The 19,842-nt window shown below is 42.4% G+C and overlaps 1 protein-coding gene across 1 annotated transcript in view; it reads left to right on the plus strand.

Annotated features, from left to right (window-relative positions):
• Positions 1 to 2,345: 2,345 nt before the first annotated feature.
• SIDT2 (SID1 transmembrane family member 2) overlaps positions 2,346 to 19,842 on the plus strand; it is a 526,209-nt gene continuing 508,712 nt past the window's right edge. The window contains exon 1 of the mRNA XM_053691390.1: positions 2,346 to 2,364. The gene's annotated coding sequence lies outside the window, so the exon portion shown is untranslated. The remainder of the gene's footprint in view (positions 2,365 to 19,842) is intronic.

The following is a 19,842-nucleotide window of genomic DNA, read 5'->3' on the forward strand; positions in this document are numbered from 1 at the left end:
TGACAAGCACTGTACTCTGAGAGGAAAACATGGTGTCATGAGGCAGTACTCCCTTCACTTCCCTCTGACAAGCACTGTACTCTGAGGGGAAAACATGGTGTCATGAGGCAGTACTCCATTCACTTTCCTCTGACAAGCACTGTACTCTGAGGGGTGAAAACATGGTGTCATGAGGCAGTACTCCCTTCACTTCCCTCTGACAAGCACTGTACTCTGAGGGTAAAACATGGTGTCATGAGGCAGTACTCCCTTCACTTCCCTCTGACAAGCACTGTACTCTGAGAGGAAAACATGGTGTCATGAGGTAGTACTCCATTCACTTCCCTCTGACAAGCAATGTACTCTGAGGGGTACTGGGCTTCAATATGCTCTGAAGCACCTTACACTGAAGAAAGTAAGCACAATGCACATTATGCTTCAACCACCTCCTAAGGAGGCAAAGGGTATTTATAGGCTTTTGAGGTTTGGGAAACTTTGCCTCCTACTGGTAGGAATGTATATCTTCTCGCCACCTATAGGAAAGAAACAATTCTTCTAAAGCCACATTGAGCACAATTCCAGGTAAAACAGGTAATCCAATCAGGAGTAACTCCACCACATTCAATACTATGACGTTTCGTAAAGATTAACCAATCACACGTTACTTCGCCTCAATCCCTTGACGTTATATAAAGTTTAGCCAATCAGAAGTTTAGTCAACAAAGGTGTAACGTAAATGCACTGCATCAAAAGCACTGTCGCTAAGAAACGATCATACACTTTCCCCGCCTTCTATCTAGCCGTCATCTTCTATAAGACAGGGAAGGAGACTGCACTCCAAGACCGGACCGGGAACATATCCAATGACTCTGCAACATTTCAGCCCTGGGTGCTTAAATAGCACTCCCAAAAAGCTGTGCTGTCACCAAAGTCACAGGCAGTTAACCCCAGTTCGGAATGGGTGCAAGAAACATAGAGGGATTACAAACAAATAATAATACAACACATAGAGATACTCAGCACTCACCAACTAGCTCACAGCTAAGATTTAAAAACACAACTGGAAAGGTTAGTTACCGCATCTGGCCAAATGGGAAAAGCTCAAGCACCTCGTCAAGGTCCTTTCCACTGCCTGAGTCCCTAACACAGCCACACAATGCGCGCTTACAAAGCCAAACAAACTGGGAACAAGGGAGGGGTGCACAGGTATATGTAATCACCCAGAGAAATACAAGACACGGAAGGAGACTGCACTCCAAGACCGTACCGGACCGGGTACATATCCAATGACTCTGCAACATCCCAGCCCTGGGTGCTTAAATAGCACTCCCAAAAGCTGTGCTGTCACCAGAGTCACAGGCAGTTAACCCCAGTTCGGAATGGGTGCAAGAAACATAGGGGGATTACAAACAAACAATAATACAATACATAGAGATACCCAGCACTCACCAACTAGCTCACAGCTAATATTTAAAAACACAACTGGAAAGGTTAGTTACCGCATCTGGCCAAATGGGAAAAGCTCAGGCACCTCGTCAAGGTCCTTTCCACTGCCTGAGTCCCTAACACAGCCACACAATGCACGCTTACAAAGCCAAACAAACTGGGAACAAGGGAGGGGTTCACAGGTATATGTAATCACCCAGAGAAATACAAGACACGGAAGGAGACTGCACTCCAAGACCGGACCGGGTACATATACAATGACTCTGCAACATCCCAGCCCTGGGTGCTTAAATAGCACTCCAAAAAAGCTGTGCTGTCACCAGAGTCACAGGCAGTTAACCCCAGTTCGGAATGGGTGCAAGAAGAGGAAAACATGGTGACATGAGGCAGTACTCCCTTCACTTCCCTCTGACAAGCAATGTACTCTGAGGGGAACTGGGCTTCAATATGCTCTGAAGCACCTTACACTGAAGAAAGTAAGCACAATGCACATTATGCTTCAACGACCTCCTAAGGAGGCAAAGGTAAGGTGACCAGACATCCCCGATTTCCGGGGACAGTATCCGGATTGAGGAGACTGTCCCCGGACAAATGTCCCCGGGAAGCAGGGCTGCCATCAGGGGGTGAAATGGGTGATTCCAGTCAGGGGCCCACTGGGAGAGGGCCTGGACCTGACTGGGTATTGGCAAGTAGTTTGGGACCTCTACAGGGCCCTCCGTCTAACCGCCACTCCAGAAATTTAGTCCGGAGCTTTTGGGCCTAGTCTCTGAACTGAAGGGCCGAAACTACATGTTCCAGAATGCATTGGAGCAAGGACCAGCAAATCAGAGTGTGAGGGAGGGGCTCCCACCCGAGTGGAAGGGGAGGGTTCAGTCAGTGCAGAGCAGCAGTCTTCTAATGCTGGGGAGGAAAGGACTAACAGAGCTGGCTATGAGAGAGGTAGGCACTGGCAGTACAGTGTATTTAGTGCCCGCATTTAGGAGCCCTGCGTGCACATATTGTGTCAGTCAGAGAATAACATTTGAAGGATAGTGAGAGCAGTAAGAGCTCAGATCTTTGCATGGGGACAACACTGTGAGGCACTGAGTGTTCCCAATGAGGATGCATTCAGTTTGCTGTCAGCTAAGTTATACATAGTTTTGTTTGGTCTCATCTGCTTGATAAATCACAGCTGTAATTAATCTTTATGATGGTGCTGGACTCTTACAGGTTATGCCATGCAGTGCCCCTGTTAAATAAACAATCTGACCCTCTCTTTCCTTTATTAACCCCTTCCTGACCAGACAGAGGTCTCAAACAGCTCACTGGTATTGTCCATCCCAGTGTCTTTACTGACTGTTCAAATTGGATGTTGAGGCTTTGAGAAGTATGTAATTTTTGTTCTGCTTGAGTGGATAAAATAACTGCTTTTGAATATCAATACTGCTAATAAATGCACAATGCTGCTCCTGAGAAAACTGAAGTTTCCATGTGTGGTTTATTATAGCCAAATGTTGGGATTGTTTACACTCAAGCAGAACAAAAATGTGTGTGTCTGGCTATGTGTGTTACATTAACAGTGTATGCATGTCTGGCTGTGTGTGTGTGTGATTTACTGTGTATGCATGTCTGGCTGTGTGTGTGTGATTTACTGTGTATGCATGTCTGGCTGTGTGTGTGTGATTTACTATGCATGTATGTCTGGCTATGTGTGTGTGTGAGATTTACTATGTATGCATGTCTGGCTGTGTGTGTGTGTGAGATTTACTATGTATGCATGTCTGGCTGTGTGTGTGTGTGAGATTTACTATGTATGCATGTCTGGCTATGTGTGTGTGTGAGATTTACTATGTATGCATGTCTGGCTGTGTGTGTGTGTGAGATTTACTATGTATGCATGTCTGGCTATGTGTGTGTGTGAGATTTACTGTGTATGCATGTCTGGCTGTGTGTGTGTGATTTACTATGCATGTATGTCTGGCTATGTGTGTGTGTGAGATTTACTATGTATGCATGTCTGGCTGTGTGTGTGTGATTTACTATGCATGTATGTCTGGCTATGTGTGTGTGTGAGATTTACTATGTATGCATGTCTGGCTGTGTGTGTGTGTGAGATTTACTATGTATGCATGTCTGGCTATGTGTGTGTGTGAGATTTACTATGTATGCATGTCTGGCTATGTGTGTGTGTGAGATTTACTATGTATGCATGTCTGGCTATGTGTGTGTGTGAGATTTACTATGTATGCATGTCTGGCTATGTGTGTGTGTGAGATTTACTATGTATGCATGTCTGGCTGTGTGTGATTTACTATGTATGCATGTCTGGCTGTGTGTGTGTGTGTGAGATTTACTATGTATGCATGTCTGGCTATGTGTGTGTGTGAGATTTACTATGTATGCATGTCTGGCTGTGTGTGTGTGTGAGATTTACTATGTATGCATGTCTGGCTGTGTGTGATTTACTGTGTATGCATGACTGGCTATGTGTGTGTGTGATTTACTGTGTATGCATGTCTGGGTGTGTGTGTGTGTGATTTACTGTGTATGCATGTCTGGGTGTGTGTGATTTACTGTGTATGCATGTCTGGCTGTGTGTGTGTGATTTACTATGCATGTATGTATGTCTGGCTGTGTGTGTGTGAGATTTACTATGTATGCATGTCTGGCTGTGTGTGTGAGATTTACTATGTATGCATGTCTGGCTGTGTGTGTGATTTACTGTGTATGCATGACTGGCTATGTGTGTGTGTGTGATTTACTATGTATGCATGTCTGGCTGTGTGTGTGTGTGTGTGTGTGTGTGTGATTTACTGTGTATGCAAGACTGGCTATGTGTGTGTGTGATTGACTGTGTATGCATGTCTGGGTGTGTTTGAGAGATTAACTATGCATGTCTGTGTGTGTGTGTGATTGACTGTGTATGCATGTCTTGGTGTGTGTGTGGGTGCGTGATTGACTGTGTATGCATGTCTTGGTGTGTGGGTGCGTGATTGACTGTGTATGCATGTCTGGGTGTGTTTGAGAGATTAACTATGCATGTCTGTGTGTGTGTGATTGACTGTGTATGCATGTCTGGGTGTGTTTGAGAGATTAACTATGCATGTCTGTGTGTGTGTGATTGACTGTGTATGCATGTCTTGGTGTGTGTGTGTGTGTGTGATTGACTGTGTATGAATGTATGTGTGTGTGATTGACTGTGTATGCATGTCTGGGTGTGTGTGTGATTGACTGTGAATGCATGTGTGGGGGTGTACGTGATTGTGTGTGTTCTGCGGTAAGAAAAAAATACATAATATGCATTGAAACATTTTTTCTCTGTCTTATCTTCTTAACATTTGGTAGTCATGTCTCAAAAAATTCTAAGTATTTTTTTTTTTTTAATATCATGGAAAAAATTTGAGAAATAACGTATATATCATACAATCACTGCATAAACACATACCACATACACTGCAAATATAATTTGAGGAAAATATGCTAATAAACTATTTTTTTACCATTTGCCAATAAAAAAAAAAAAAGTGTCCCCGGATTTCATTTTAAAAATCTGGTCACCTTAGGCAAAGGGTATTTATAGGCTTTTGAGGTTTGGGAAACTTTGCCTCCTACTGGTAGGAATGTATATTTTCTCGGGTAAAATCTTAGTTTAGCGTTCTAAATTATTTACGCAGCCATAGCTCATTATTTACCTACAAAAATTGGGGTGGGGGTTCAGATGAGGCCTACCAACAATGCTGCAGTGTTTGTGTCTCCAGGAACAAAAAGGGGAGCCATATTTTGGGGTATAAAGTCCCTGTTTTCCCCATAGACTTTCCACAGCCAGCTCTGCTCACCTACATGGATACATTGTATCAAACCCTCAGCCTACAGGTTTTTATACATTTGTAACCGTTTACTGTACACAGACACTTAAAGCAGCCCTCTCAGTAACAACTGTACAAACTGCTGAGGAAATAATGTTCACACAGCCTTAAAGGGCAGGATAGCACCTGGTCACACAATCTTAAAGGGACAGACAAAAAAAACACAGCCTTGAAAGGGTCAACTAGCACCACACGCACACAGTCTTAAAGGGACAGGTTTCAGTAATGTTCATGCAGCGCAACCTTAAAGGGAAGCTCAACACCTGTGCACAGAGCCTTAAAGGGACAGATCACTGTAATGTGCACGCTGTGCAACCTTAAAGGACAGCTCGACACCTGCGCACACAGCCTTAAAGGGACAGATCACCGTAATGTGCATGCAGCACAACCTTAAAGGGCAGCTCGACACCTGTGCACAGAGCCTTAAAGGAACAGATCACCGTAATGTGCATGCAGCGCAACCTTAAAGGACAGCTTGACACCTGCGCACACAGCCTTAAAGGGACAGATCACCGTAATGTGCACGCAGCACAACCTTAAAGGGCAGCTCGACAACTGCACACAGAGCCTTAAAGGGACAGATCACTGTAATGTGCAGGCAGCGCAACCTTAAAGGGCAGCTCGACACCTGCGCACATAGCCTTAAAGGGAAAGATCACTGTAATGTGCACGCAGCGTAACCTTAAAGGGCAGCTCGACACCTGCGCGCAGAGCCTTAAAGGGACAGATCACCATAATGTCCACGCAGCGCAACCTTAAAGGGCAGCTCGACACCTGCACACAGAGACTTAAAGGGACAGATCACTGTAATGTGCAGGCAGCGCAACCTTAAAGGGCAGCTCGACACCTGTGCACAGGGCCTTAAAAGGGACAGATCACCATAATGTGCACGCAGCGTAACATTAAAGGGCAGCTTGGCACCTGCACACACTTTAAGGTACAGGCACACACCACCTTCAGTGGTTAAACGCACACAGTTTTAAAGGGAGCGATAGTATGCATCGACATGCAAAGCACAGCGCCTTAAAGGGACACTCTGTCTTAAAGGGACAGGTGCATGTGCACAGCCTTTAAAAGGACAACTTGCACCAGTGTAGGCTCCTCTATAGGAGCACTTGAGCATGTGAACCCCCTGGAACCCCAACCCCCTGGATCCCCCTGACCACTCACTAAAAAAAAAAAAAAAGTGAGAAATAAAAAATATATATTTTTCAACCTTTTTTGCTTATTAAAATGAATAATTCCTCCAGGCTCCACTGCAGTTTTGAATAAAAAAACATTCAAAATTTTATTTTTAACTCTTTAGGCTGAAACCTGAAAGTGGAAAGCAAGGGCTGTTTTGCCTATACTTCTATGTATCGCACATGCTGTGCAGTGCGATACATAGAAGTATAGGCAAAAGCAGTTTCCACTTTAAAACTGCATTGACTGCAGCGCCACCTACAGGCCAGCCCATAGCCTTCCTGTTCGCACAGCTCTTAGTGTGCGGGAGCCAGCTGTCACGTGACACTCGCACACTAAGAGCTGCTGCTGAGCTGACTATGTGTGTGGGTCCCACACTGTGGGAGGAGGCGAATGGAAAGACAACCAGGAGTAGATGCCAAACAAAACTGGGAATTGAACATTCATACACTATCTCAGTATCTGGGTTGTTGCCGAAACTTGTTGATGGTATGGGGACCAATTCACACTTTACAACTTTTCACCACCATGCAGTTCGTTTACCGTTGCTGTGGCAACCGTTTAATTTGTGAGGCTTGTCGGCTTATGACGTCACCACACAGAGCCGGGTGTGCGTCTCAGCCTAAGCGTTCGCCATTATTGATCCGAAGAAGCACGATCGGGTACAGCAATATTTATTGTACAATATCCCACATGCTATACAATTTTTGACTTTGAAGTAGGTGGCTAGTTGATATGTAGTATCCCATTGATACAGCTCATTTAGTATATTTTACCAGCGGTAGACGTAGGATCCTTTAAGGTAGCTACTGGATCAGATAACTCTGTCTGTTGTTCCTATCAGTTTATAATTTGATCTCATGATGCCTTTATGTATTCTTATTCCATTTGACTGTATCCATGGGGCTGTCCTTATAAACCGATCACAGTACACTATGCATTAGTATACAACACATGTGGATTCAGCATATGTGTTATGATACACGGGTATGACACATGTAAATTTATGGTACATATAAGAGTATGTTAGAAATATGCTCACTTTGTATATTCACTGGATTCCACCACATAATGATACACATATGAATATATAGGATATGTGCTCTCTTGATTACACACACTTTGTTTTAAATGTTTGTTTAATGTGTACTGCCTGTATGATGAGCAGCTGCTAATACCTGCACTGTATGTGGAATTCATTAGGGATTCCTTTGTTGTTGAGGATCACTATGGTAACCACTTTTGGCGCAATTTTGCACTGGGGAGGGGCTTGTTTGGCTTTATATTTTCAGTCATTGTTTGTTTTTGTTTTTCTGTGGAAGGGGAGTGTGTCCCCGAAACGTCACACTTGATAATAAACATTTGATGAAAAGACCAGTGAGTGCCTTCTTCTACCTTATATACTATATACTCTATATATATATATATATATATATATATATATCCTTATACTGCGGCTGCCCCAGTGACAGGACTCTTGTACTCAGTGTATATATATATATATATATGGGCGGAGCCATCTGAGGGGCGGGGCTAGTGCTCCCCCCATCTTCAAAAGTCACCAGCCACCACTGACTTGCACCATAACCACACAGTGTTAACGGAACAGCTCACACCATGCACACCTAGCGCAGCCTTAAAGGGCAGTTCACCGCCTGCTCACACAGTCTTAAAGGGGCAGGCACACACAACCTTTAGTGGGTAAAGTCACACCACACGCACAAAGTCTTTAAGGGAGCGATAACAATATACATCCACACGCAATGCACACAGCCTTAAAGGAACATCTAACACCATGCACAGTTTTTAAGGGGCAGGCACACAGGCTTTTAAGCACACCCAAATGCACACAGCCTTAAAGGGGCACCCAGTATTAAAGTGACAGACACAAAGGCAGACTTTAAAGATGGAGCTCACACCACACACACACACAGTTGTAATGGTACAGGTGCCACAATGTTCACACAAAAAGGACAGCTCATGGCATTCACGCACAGCCTTAAATGCTATAAATGGATGGTTTATGGTACACACAGACTTAGGGGCCGAATTATCAAGTTCCAAATGGATGCCCCGTTTCCATGCAAGCCTTCAGGCTCGCCAGAAACGGCAGTTATGAAGCAGCGGTCTAAAGATCGCTGCTCCATAACTGATCTGCTGCCTCTGAGGCTGCGGACTTCAATACACCCGATCCTATACGATCAGGCTGATTGACACCCCCTGCTAGCGTCCGATTGGCCGCGAATCTGCAGGGGGTGCCATTGCACAAGCAGTTCACAAAAATTGCTTGTGCAATGATAAATGCCAAAAGCGTATGCTGTCAGCATTTATCGATGTGCGGGGGACATGATACGCTACATTGTATCATGTCCGTCCGTACTTTATTAAATTGGCCCCTTAGAGATGGCTCAAGGCAATCATAAAAAGAGTTATAGAGATTTTATGGCTTTCACACAAAGCCATGAGCTGTGCTTTTAGTCTGTGAGTGTGTGTGTTTTTTGTTGTTGTTGAGCTAACAGTTTGAATGATTCCCCAATCAGCTCTCTAGTCATACAGCACCTTTGTTTTAGAAAGATGATTGGAAAATATTTCAAACTGTTAGTTCAATAAAAATATTACTTTTCAAGTTGGTGGCCAGAGGGCAGGGTATTTGGATTTCAGCGCTACATTAAAAAGTAAGTTATAGCGCATCTTCATAACAACTGAAGAGTTAAACTCCTTTTAAAATATCTATAACATTCCAGATTTCTCTTGTAAGGTGTATCCAGTCCACGGATCATCCATTACTTGTGGGATATTCTCATTTCCAATAGGAAGTTGCAAGAGGACACCCACAGCAGAGCTGTAATATAGCTCCTCCCCTAACTGTCATACCCAGTCATTCTCTTGCAACTCTCAACAAGCAAGGACGTTGTAGGAGAGAGTGGTTAAATATAGCTAGTTTATTTTCTTCAATCAAAAGTTTGTTATTTTTAAATAGTACCGGAGTTGTGCTATTTTATCTCAGGCAGTAAATAGAAGAAGAATCTGCCTGAGGTTTCTATGATCTTAGCAGGTTGTAACTAAGATCCATTGCTGTTCTCACATATGTCTGAGGGGATTACACAGATGAGGTAACTTCAGCGAGAGAATGGCGTGCAGTTTATTCTGCTATCAGGTATGTGCAGTTATAATTTTTTCTAGAGATGGAAAACACTAGAAAATGCTGCTGATACCGGATTAATGTAAGTTAAGCCTGAATACAGTGATTTAATAACGACTGGTATCATGCTTACTCCCAGGGGTAATACCCTTATGATATTGCAATATAAAACGTTTGCTGGCATGTTTAATCGTTTTTATATATGCTTTGGTGATAAAACTTTATTGGGGCCTAGTTTTTTCCACATGGCTGGCTTAAATTTTGACTAGAAACAATTTCCACTGTTGTAGTATAAAAGTTACAGTTTGTGCAGTTAAAATTACAAACTGTGACATCCAGCTTCCCTCAAAGGCCCTCTGAATGCTATAGGACATCTCTAAAGGGCCCAAAGGCTTTCCAAAGTCGTTTATTGGGGAAGGTAGGGCCACAGCTTGCTGTGGCAGTTGGTTGTGACTGTTAAAAAACGTCTATTTTGTTTTTTTTATCCGTTTTTTGAACTAAGGGGTTAATCATCCATTTGCAAGTGGGTGCAATGCTCTGTTAGCCTATTATACACACTGTAAAAATTTCGTTTGATTTACTGCATTTTTTCACTGTTTTTCAAATTCTGACAAAATTTGTTTCTCTTAAAGGCACAGTACATATTTGCTTGTTAACTTGATTTAAAGTGTTTTCCAAGCTTGCTAGTCTCATTGCTATTCTGTATAAACATGTCTGACATAGAAGAAACTCCTTGTTTATTATGTTTAAAAGCCATGGTGGAACTCCCTCTTAGAATGTGTACCAAATGTACTGATTTTATTTTATGCAATAAAGATAATTTTCTGTCTTAAAAAATTTATCGAAATATAGAAAAGCGGTAGTCCTGGAGAGTATAATTAAAACGTCTTTATTTCAAACTCAGATTAAAAGCGAATGGCAAACACAAGTAAAAGCATAACAGGTGTGGCACTGTCTGGCTTACGCGTTTCGGCTAGGAGCCGTAGTCATAGCCTATAGTGCTATGTGACACACCTTTCTAAATACCCATACCTAAAATCCCATTGGTTAAAAAATAAAACACACCTGTTAATTACCTACTCTATACATAGTGAAACTAATTTATACAAAACCTCCAAAGCAATTAAGCACTAACAAAAGTGCCAGTTACACGATTCTATATGACAGGGAAATAGACATAGTGAAATGAGAAAAATACACACAATAAACTCAATAGAACAATACTGAGTAATGATTAACAAATGAAGACAAAATAATGGTAATGCGATATACAATCAGAAAGACCAAATAATGCAAAAACCAAAAAATCAAAAAAGTGTACCACAGTTAAATGTACAAGTGATCAATACATCACATAGTATAAGGGGTCAGAGGGCAAACATAAACGTGTATTGCACATTGAAAGATATATTTAAAATGGACCCTGACCCTATAGCATGATTATAAGTAAGATAATGATATGGAGTAACGGGGGGTGAAATTTCTAATACAATAATGCATGATTGTCCTAAATATTGAAGGATAAGGTATATTTGTAAGGTAAGACTACCTAAATAGCACAAATCATTACACAAGTTCTTAAAATGGTATGTGTGACATGCATGATAGTGGCTCCAAGAGAGCCGGTATAAAGAAATGCCCTAAACAATTACCACAAATTCATGATATCATACTTGGAGTTGAGACCATTTGGAATACGAGTGCCCATTGTAAAAATCCAATGCGCCTCTCTCAACTCCAGTATGCGATCTATGGAGCCACCCCTTTTGGGTCTGTGAACCCTTTCTATAGCACTCCAGGAAAAGGAAGAAAGATTCCCTCCATGGTATACCCCAAAATGCTGGACTACAGGGGTACTCGATTTAACTGTAGTGAAAGAGGAAAGGTGTTCCCTAATTCTGGTGTTTACTTCTCTGGAGGTGAGACCTATGTATTGAATTTTACATGAGGAGCAATTAAGTACATAAATCACATTGGTACATGTACAATTTAAGAGTGTTTTGATGTTAAATGTTTTTCCTGTAACATAACTGGTAAATGTGTTTCCCGTGCGTGCAAAATCACACGGTTTGCACTTCCTATGGCCGCATTTATGCATGCCCTGATGTCTGATCCAAGCACAGGCATCATTAGTCTTAGTGGGCAGCATAGTGGGAGACAGCAGAGAGCCCAATGTAGGACTTTTCCTGTATGCACACCTAACACCACTTTTAACCGTTTCAATTAGTTTATCATCAGCCTTAAGGATCTTAAAGTGCTTGCGTATAATAGAACAAATATCATTATATTGTCCACTGTGTGTGGTGACAAAAGTCACTCCATCAAAGGGCTTAGAATCAGTTTTCTGTCTGTCTACCAAGAGACTGTCTCTAGTTTTGGAGCTCACCAAGTGTTTGGCCTTACGAATGGCTCTTATTGGATATCTGCGTTGTTGTAACCTGGATTCAAGATCCCTGGCTAAAGTCTTAAAGTCACTGTCATCTGAGCAGTTTCTTTTTAGTCTGATCATCTCCCCTTTAGCAATTGCTTCTGGGACATGTTTCGGATGGCAACTTGTGCCAAACAGGACTGAATTCCCTGAGATGGGTTTCCTATAGGAAACTGTTTTAACTTTTCCATCTGGGAGCCCTATAAGGGTAGATCTAGGAAATTGGCACTTTTGTCATTAAATTCAAATGTAAATTTAAGATTCATGTCATTCGAATTGAGGGATGAACAGAATTCTATAGCTTGCTGTTGGGTTCCTGTCCATATGAAGATCAAATCGTCTATATATCTCTTATATGTGGATATATAGACACGGAAGGGGTTACTATCTCCAATGATGTGGAAGAACTCCCAGAATCCTAGGAACAGATTTGCATACGAGGGGGCAAATTTTGCCCCCATCGCTGTTCCACACCTCTGGAGATAGTATACCCCCTCGAACACAAAAAAATTGTGTGTAAGGAGGAACCCCACAACCTTCACAATGAAACAATTGAAATCATCAGTATAATTGCCAAAGTTGTCTAAGAAAAAACAAATTGCCTTCAAACCTGTGTCATGGGGTATACAAGAGTAGAGTGAGACAGCATCCACAGTCAACCATCTGGATTGTGATGTCCAGACAACATTTTCCATTAACTGCAAAACATGTTTTGTGTCTCGCAAATGCGAGGGTAATGAAGTTACAATTGGCTGTAGGATGCTGTCCACCCACTCAGATAAATTACACAGCAGGGAATCAACCCCACTTACAATTGGGCGACCCTTGACTTCCTGGAGGGACTTGTGGACTTTAGGAAAATGATGGAAGGCAGGAATTTTTGGAAAATCAGGAACCAAATATGCAAAGGTAGTTGGGTCAATAAACCCTGATTCCACACCCTCATCCAAAAGATCCACAAGTTCCCTCCTGAAGATAGAGGTGGGATCACCTTTAAGGATGGAATATTCATCCCTATTGTTGAGTTGCCTTAATGCTTCAGCCACATAAGCTTCCCGGTCAAGAACAACAGTCATACCGCCTTTATCGGCTTTTCTTATGGTAATGCTGGAGTTATCTTTTAACTCCTTGACTGCTGCTCTTTCCCTGAAACTTAGGTTGTTCTTGGGTCGTTTATTGGACTGTTTAAGAGCAATAAGATCTTGTTCAACCCTGTTGTAAAAAGTTTCTATAACATTACCCTTAACCTGTATAGGGTAAAAGGTGGACTTACCCTTCATCAGGGGGCCTCTACTAAGAGTGCCTTGCGAATTGTGAATAGATTCTGACTGTAATTGTTGCAAAGAGACCACATCACATGTTTGTGAGAAGGAGAGAGACTCAGTATAAGTCGAAGTCCCCTGTTGTTCATTATCACTGACTTCACTAGTAGTGGAAAATTTTTTTTTTAAAGTTATATTCCTGGTAAATTTATTTAGATCCAATAAGGTTTTAAACACATCAAAGTCATTGGTAGGTGAAAAGTTAAGCCCCAGACTAAGTACTTTTAATTGATCAACAGTAAGCAATGTGGATGATAAATTAATGACATTGTTATATGTAGCATTTATTTGTACTTTGAGATTAATTTGGCTTGTCTCAGCTGGTATCTCTGCTGTCCCTGCGAGTTGTGATAAGTCTGTGTCTTGGACTTTTTCCCTCCCCCTTTGTGTGAGATCTGATCCTGGGGAAAAACCTGTTCCATAAGGCCTATGATTTATCACCAGAGGAATCTGACGAGGGGGAAGTTATGCCGACTAACTTTCCCCACGTGTCAGACCCTTTGACTCCCGCTTAAGGGACTCACGCTCAAATGGCGCCAAGTACATCTAGGGCGTCCATAGCGTTTACTTTACAAGACATGGCAGCAGTCATGGATAATACACTGTCAGCGGTATTAGCCAGACTACCTGAACTTAGAGGTAAGCGAGATAGCTCTGGGGTGAGACAAAATGCAGAGCATACTGACGCTTTAAGAACCATGTCTGATACTGCCTCACAATATGCAGAAGCTGAGGAAAGAGAGCTTCAGTCAGTGGGTGATGTTAATGACTCAGGAAAGATACCTGATTCTAATATTTCTACATTTAAATTTAAGCTTGAACACCTCCGCGTGTTGCTTAGGGAGGTTTTAGCTGCTCTGAATGACTGTGATACCATTGCAGGGCCAGAGAAATTGTGTAGACTGGATAATACTTTGCAGTGCCGGTGTGTACTGATGTTTTTCCAAATACCTAAAAGGTTTACAGAAATTATTAATAAGGAATGGGATAGACCAGGTGTGCCGTTCTCTTCCCCTCCTATTTTTAGAAAAATGTTTCCAATAGACGCCACCACACGGGACTTATGGCAGACAGTCCCTAAGGTGGAGGGAGCAGTTTCTACTCTAGTAAAGCGTACTACTATCCCTGTCGAGGACAGTTGTGCTTTTTTTTTAGATCCAATGGATAAAAAATTAGAGGTTACCATAAGAAAATATTTATTCAACAAGGTTTTATCCTACAGCCCCTTGCATGCATTGCCCCTGTTACTGCTGCTGCGGCGTACTGGTTTGAGTCTCTGGAAGAGGCTTTACAGGTAGCGACTCCATTGGATGACATACTTGGCAAACTTAGAGCACTTAAGCTAGCCAATTCTTTTATTCTGATGCCATTGTTCATTTGACTAAACTAACGGCTAAGAATTCTGGTTTTGCTATACAGGCGCGCAGAGCGCTATGGCTTAGATCATGGTCAGCTGACGTGACTTCAAAATCTAAGCTACTTAACATTCCCTTCAAGGGGCAGACCCTATTCGGGCCTGGTTGAAGGAAATTATTGCTGATATCACTGGAGGAAAAGGTCATGCCCTTCCTCAGGACAGGTCCAAATCTAGGGCCAAACAGTCTAATTTTCGTGCCTTTCAGAACTTCAAGGCAGGTGCGGCATCAACTTCCTCTAATAATAAATAAGAGGGAACTTTTGCTCAATCCAAGACGGTCTGGAGACCAAACCTGACCTGGAAAAAAGGTAAGCAGGTAAAAAAGCCTGCTGCTGCCGCTAAGACAGCATGAAGGAACGGCCCCCTATCCGGGAACGGATCTAGTAGGGGGCAGACTTTCACTCTTTGCCAAGGCGTGGGCAAGAGATGTTCAGGATCCCTGGGCGTAGGAAATTATATCCCAGGGATATCTTCTGGACTTCAAAGCTTCCCCCCAAAAGGGAAATTTCACCTATCACAATTATCTGCACACCAGATAAAGAGAGAGGCATTCTTACACTGTGTACGAGACCTCCTAGTTATGGGAGTGATCCATCCAGTTCCAAAGGAGGAACAGGGACAGGGTTTTTACTCAAATCTGTTTGTGGTTCCCAAAAAAGAGGGAACCTTCAGACCAATTTTGGATCTAAAGATCTTAAACAAATTCCTCAAAGTTCCGTCGTTCAAGATGGAAACTATTCGTACCATCCTACCTGTAACAACGGATTAATTCTGGTAAGATAGGTAATAGGTTGTTGAACCACAACTGCTGAGATATGAGGTTTATATGTAGCAAGGATTGAACCTGATAGTAACAGTGAATACTGTAGGGATGTATAATGATTACACAGGTTTAATCACAGCAATTGCTGGCAGGTAATACAAGAGCAAGGAAGTTTCTATAGCTGTAAAAGGCAACTGGGGAGGTACAAGCAGCAAGAAAACCCTTGTCTATATACCAGTGTAAAGTAACAGCGTGATGTGTGAGACGGGCAGCATAATAGAATTCAATGAAAATGAAGATAAGGTAAATTTCTAGCTGGCAGGATAAGTATATACAATCAGCATAAGAATCAACAGGTACCTGGTACTGAATACTTTGAAAGCGCTTAGACAGAGCGGTTAGAGAGGTAAATCCTTGATGTCAGTTCAGAGCGGTCAGCGCTAGCCGAAGTTGGCGTGTGATGTCACTGCAAGCGGAAGCTGTAGGAGGAGATCAGCTGTCCTGTACAGCTGGTTATTGCAGGAGCGAAGTTAGCTGCAGCAGAGTGGAAATCTGCTGAAGGCAGAGGATTATCTTGTTAGGAGCAATAGGATCCCCTGTAAGGGCAAGCTGAAACACATTTAGGAAATGCGAAACAATATCAAGCAAGGTAATGATGTGGGAGGAGGCTTATATAGCTGAGACAAATTGGTAAAATGATTTAAAGGTACAGGAATGGCAATCAGAATAACACATAAAGGCAAAGTTGAACATATCATGACAGGATGCCCCACCCAAATGAGCCGCTCAGAGGCTCATGGACGCGGACGGTCAGGGTTCCTCTGGTGAAAGCGAGAAATAAGCCTGGGGGCAGATATGTTAACAGCTGGTTCCCAGGAGTTATGTTCCTCAGAATAACCCTTCCATCTTATCAAGTACTGTAGATGTCCACGGGAGACCCTGGAATCCAAGATAGAGTGGACCTCATATTCAACGTTGGGATCGATGATCACAGGACAAATCCGTTGGTTGGGAGTTGGGTCCCGAACGGTTTGATAAGGTTTAATCAAGGAGACATGGAACGCTGGGTGTATCTTGAGAGTGCTTGGTAGTTGTAGGCGAACAGCGTTATCATTGATGATTTTGGTTATGGGATAAGGACCGATGTATAGAGGTGTGAGTTTTTTACTAGGAGTATTTAGCCTCAGGTTCTTGGTAGACAACCATACCAAATCACCGAGTGAATAACAGGGTGGAGTACACCTTCTTAGGTCGTAGTATTTCTTTTGTTTGTTTTTTGCTTCTTCTATAGCCTGAGAAACTATCGTGAAATTCAAAGAGATTATGTTAGAGAGATCACTGATATGTGGTGAAGAGGTTCCTTCTGGAAGTAGTTGGAAAGTAGGATGGAAGCCATAATTTATGAAAAAAGGTGACTGTTTGGTAGTGGAATGAATAGTGTTATTGAACGCAAATTCTGCGTAAGGGAGATGTTGGGACCAGGTATCCTGGTTGACTTGGCAGTAGCATCGTAGGAATTGTTCTATGCTTTGGTTAGACCTCTCGGTCTGCCCGTTGGTCTGGGGATGGTAAGAAGTTGAGAGCCGTTTGTCAATGTTGAAGACCTTGCAGAATTCTGACCACAAGCCACTAGTAAACTGGGAACCTCGGTCAGAAACAATCCGTTGTGGAAGGCCATGTAGTCTGAAAACGTTATGTAGAAGTAATTGTATCGTTTCCGCAGCAGAAGGTAACTTATGAAAAGGTATCAGATGCAACATTTTGCTGAACAAATCTACCACAACTAGGATTGTGATATTATGATTTGATCTTGGAAGATCCACAATATAATCTAAGGCAATCTCTGCCCATGGTCGTGTTGGAGTAGGAAGAGGGATTAGTAACCCATAGGGTCGATGTTTTGATCTTTTGGAAGTGGCACAGATAGAACAAGAGTTGATATAGTCCGATATGTCAGTGCTCATATCAGGCCACCAATACGACCTGTTAATAAGATCCTGGGTTTTGTGTATGCCAGTATGACCTGCAAGTGGAGAGTCGTGGGCAGAATGAAGTAACAACTTTCTAGTAGAGGGTGGTACATATAACCTTTCACCATGATAGTACAAGGAATCATCTTTTTGTTTTAAAAGATGTAGTGGTTTTGTTATATCTTGATGTTGTTCTTCCCGAAAATAAGGGATAGAATCAAGGAAAAAGAGGAGGAACTAATTTTCAGGTATGATAGACTGTTTTGGAAAAGAAAAGGATGAATGTCCAGGTAGCCTTGAAAGAGCGTCTGCCTTTCCGTTTTTTGCAGCAGGTCTGTAGGTGATTAGGAAATCAAATCTGGAGAAGTATAAGTTCCATCGAACTTGACGAGCGGAAAGAGTTTTCGTGGATTTAAGGTACTGCAAATTGCGGTGGTCTGTAAAGACTAGGGTAGGATGAGTAACACCCCCCAGCAGGTGGCGCCACTGTTCGAAGGCAACCTTGATGGCGAGCAGTTCCTTATCGCCAATAGGATAGTGCGTTTCTGGGGTGGTTAAACATCTGGAATAATAGGCGACTGGATGTAATGGTTTATTCAGATCTTCTCTTTGTGAGAGCACAGCACCGATGGTACAATCTGAGGCATCAACCTCCAATACGAATTAGAGCTGACTGTTTGGGTGTCGTAGGATAGGAGCCGTGGTAAATTTTTGTTTTAACAAATCAAAAGCGTTTTGTGAAGCTGTGGTCCACAGGAATTTATGAAGAGACTATGTTAAATCAGTGAGAGGTTTGGCAATAACAGCAAATTTTTTTATAAATTTTCTGTAAAAATTTGCAAAGCCTAAAAAGCTCTGTACTTGTTTCCTATTCGACGGTTGAGGCCAATTCAGTATGGAGGTAATTTTAGAGTCATCCATCTGTATACCCGACTCTGAGATCCTGTATCCAAGGAATGAGATATTGTTTGTGTGGAATATACACTTCTCAGCCTTAGCGTAAAGAGAATGTGCGCGAAGTCGTGAGAGTACTTGTCTAACATGTATGACATGGTCCTTAGTTGTTTTGGAATATATCAAGATGTCATCAAGGTAGATCACGACGAAGGTGTCAAGGATATCCTTGAAAATATCGTTGATAAAGTGCTGGAAGGTTGCCGGAGCGTTGCAGAGACCGAATGGCATGAAGGTGTATTCGTATAGACCGTAACGGGTACGAAACGCCGTCAGCCACTCGTCCCCGGCTCTCATACGTACGAGATTATATGCACCTCGTAAGTCCAGCTTAGTGAAAACTTTGGCACCTTCCAGTTGTTCAATTAGTTGTGGAATAAGGGGCAATGGGTAACGGTTCTTAAGTGTCATCTTGTTTAGTTGCCTATAGTCTACAATGAGTCTAAGAGAGCCATCCTTATTTTTCACAAAAAACATCCCAGCAGCCGCAGGGGAGGTAGATGGTCTTATGAAACCCTTCTGTATATTTTCATCTATGTAAGATTTTAAGTGGTCTAACTCTGGTTTGGACAGAGGGAAGATATGCCTACACGGTATGACTGCCCCGGGTAAGAGTTCAATGGGGCAGTCATATTTACGATGTGGTGGTAAGTTTAGGGACTCCTTTTTGCTAAATACGTCAAGAAAGTCCGAATACTCAGAAGGAATTACAGTTTCTTGTATTTTTTCAGGAGTTTGTAATAATAAAGCAGGGAAGCAGGTATTTATACAATACTCAGAATTAAACTTTACAGTGAGATTGGACTAGTTAATGCAAGGATTATGCTGTTTCAACCATTGGAGACCTAAAATGAGAGGATAGACAGGGGATGTAATGACATCAAAAGAGATATTCTCCCTATGGTGGTCATGAATAGTAAGTAATAAGGGTATAGTTTCATGTACTACAGGACCTGAGGATAAGACCTCCCCATCTATTCCCCTTAATGGAACAGGAGTCTTTTTTTTTTTTTTATTAGTGGAATTTTATTTTTTGTGGCAAACAACACATCAATATAAGAGGCAGATGCACCAGAGTCAATTATCCCGGTAACGGTCAGCCGGAGTTGGTCCCACTGCAAGGAAAGAGGCAGGTTACAGTAAGTGTTAGGATATGAGACGGTGTTTATAGAAAAATAAGGATAGCAGCTCTTACCCTTGTTCTGTTTCTGTAAGATAGGACAGGCCTTTACCGTGTGTTCATCCAAAGCACAGTACATGCACAAATTCAGGGTGCGTCGACGTAGTTTTTCCTGGTTGCTCAAGGGACCCTTCAGGAAGGCGATGTCCATGGGTTCAGTAGTGGTCTTATGATGAGTGGAGGAGATAGTTGAGGGAGTATGTTTTTTGTATGT

Source organism: Bombina bombina, chromosome 8 (assembly GCF_027579735.1).
Source record: "Bombina bombina isolate aBomBom1 chromosome 8, aBomBom1.pri, whole genome shotgun sequence".
Taxonomy (NCBI): Eukaryota; Metazoa; Chordata; class Amphibia; order Anura; family Bombinatoridae; genus Bombina; species Bombina bombina.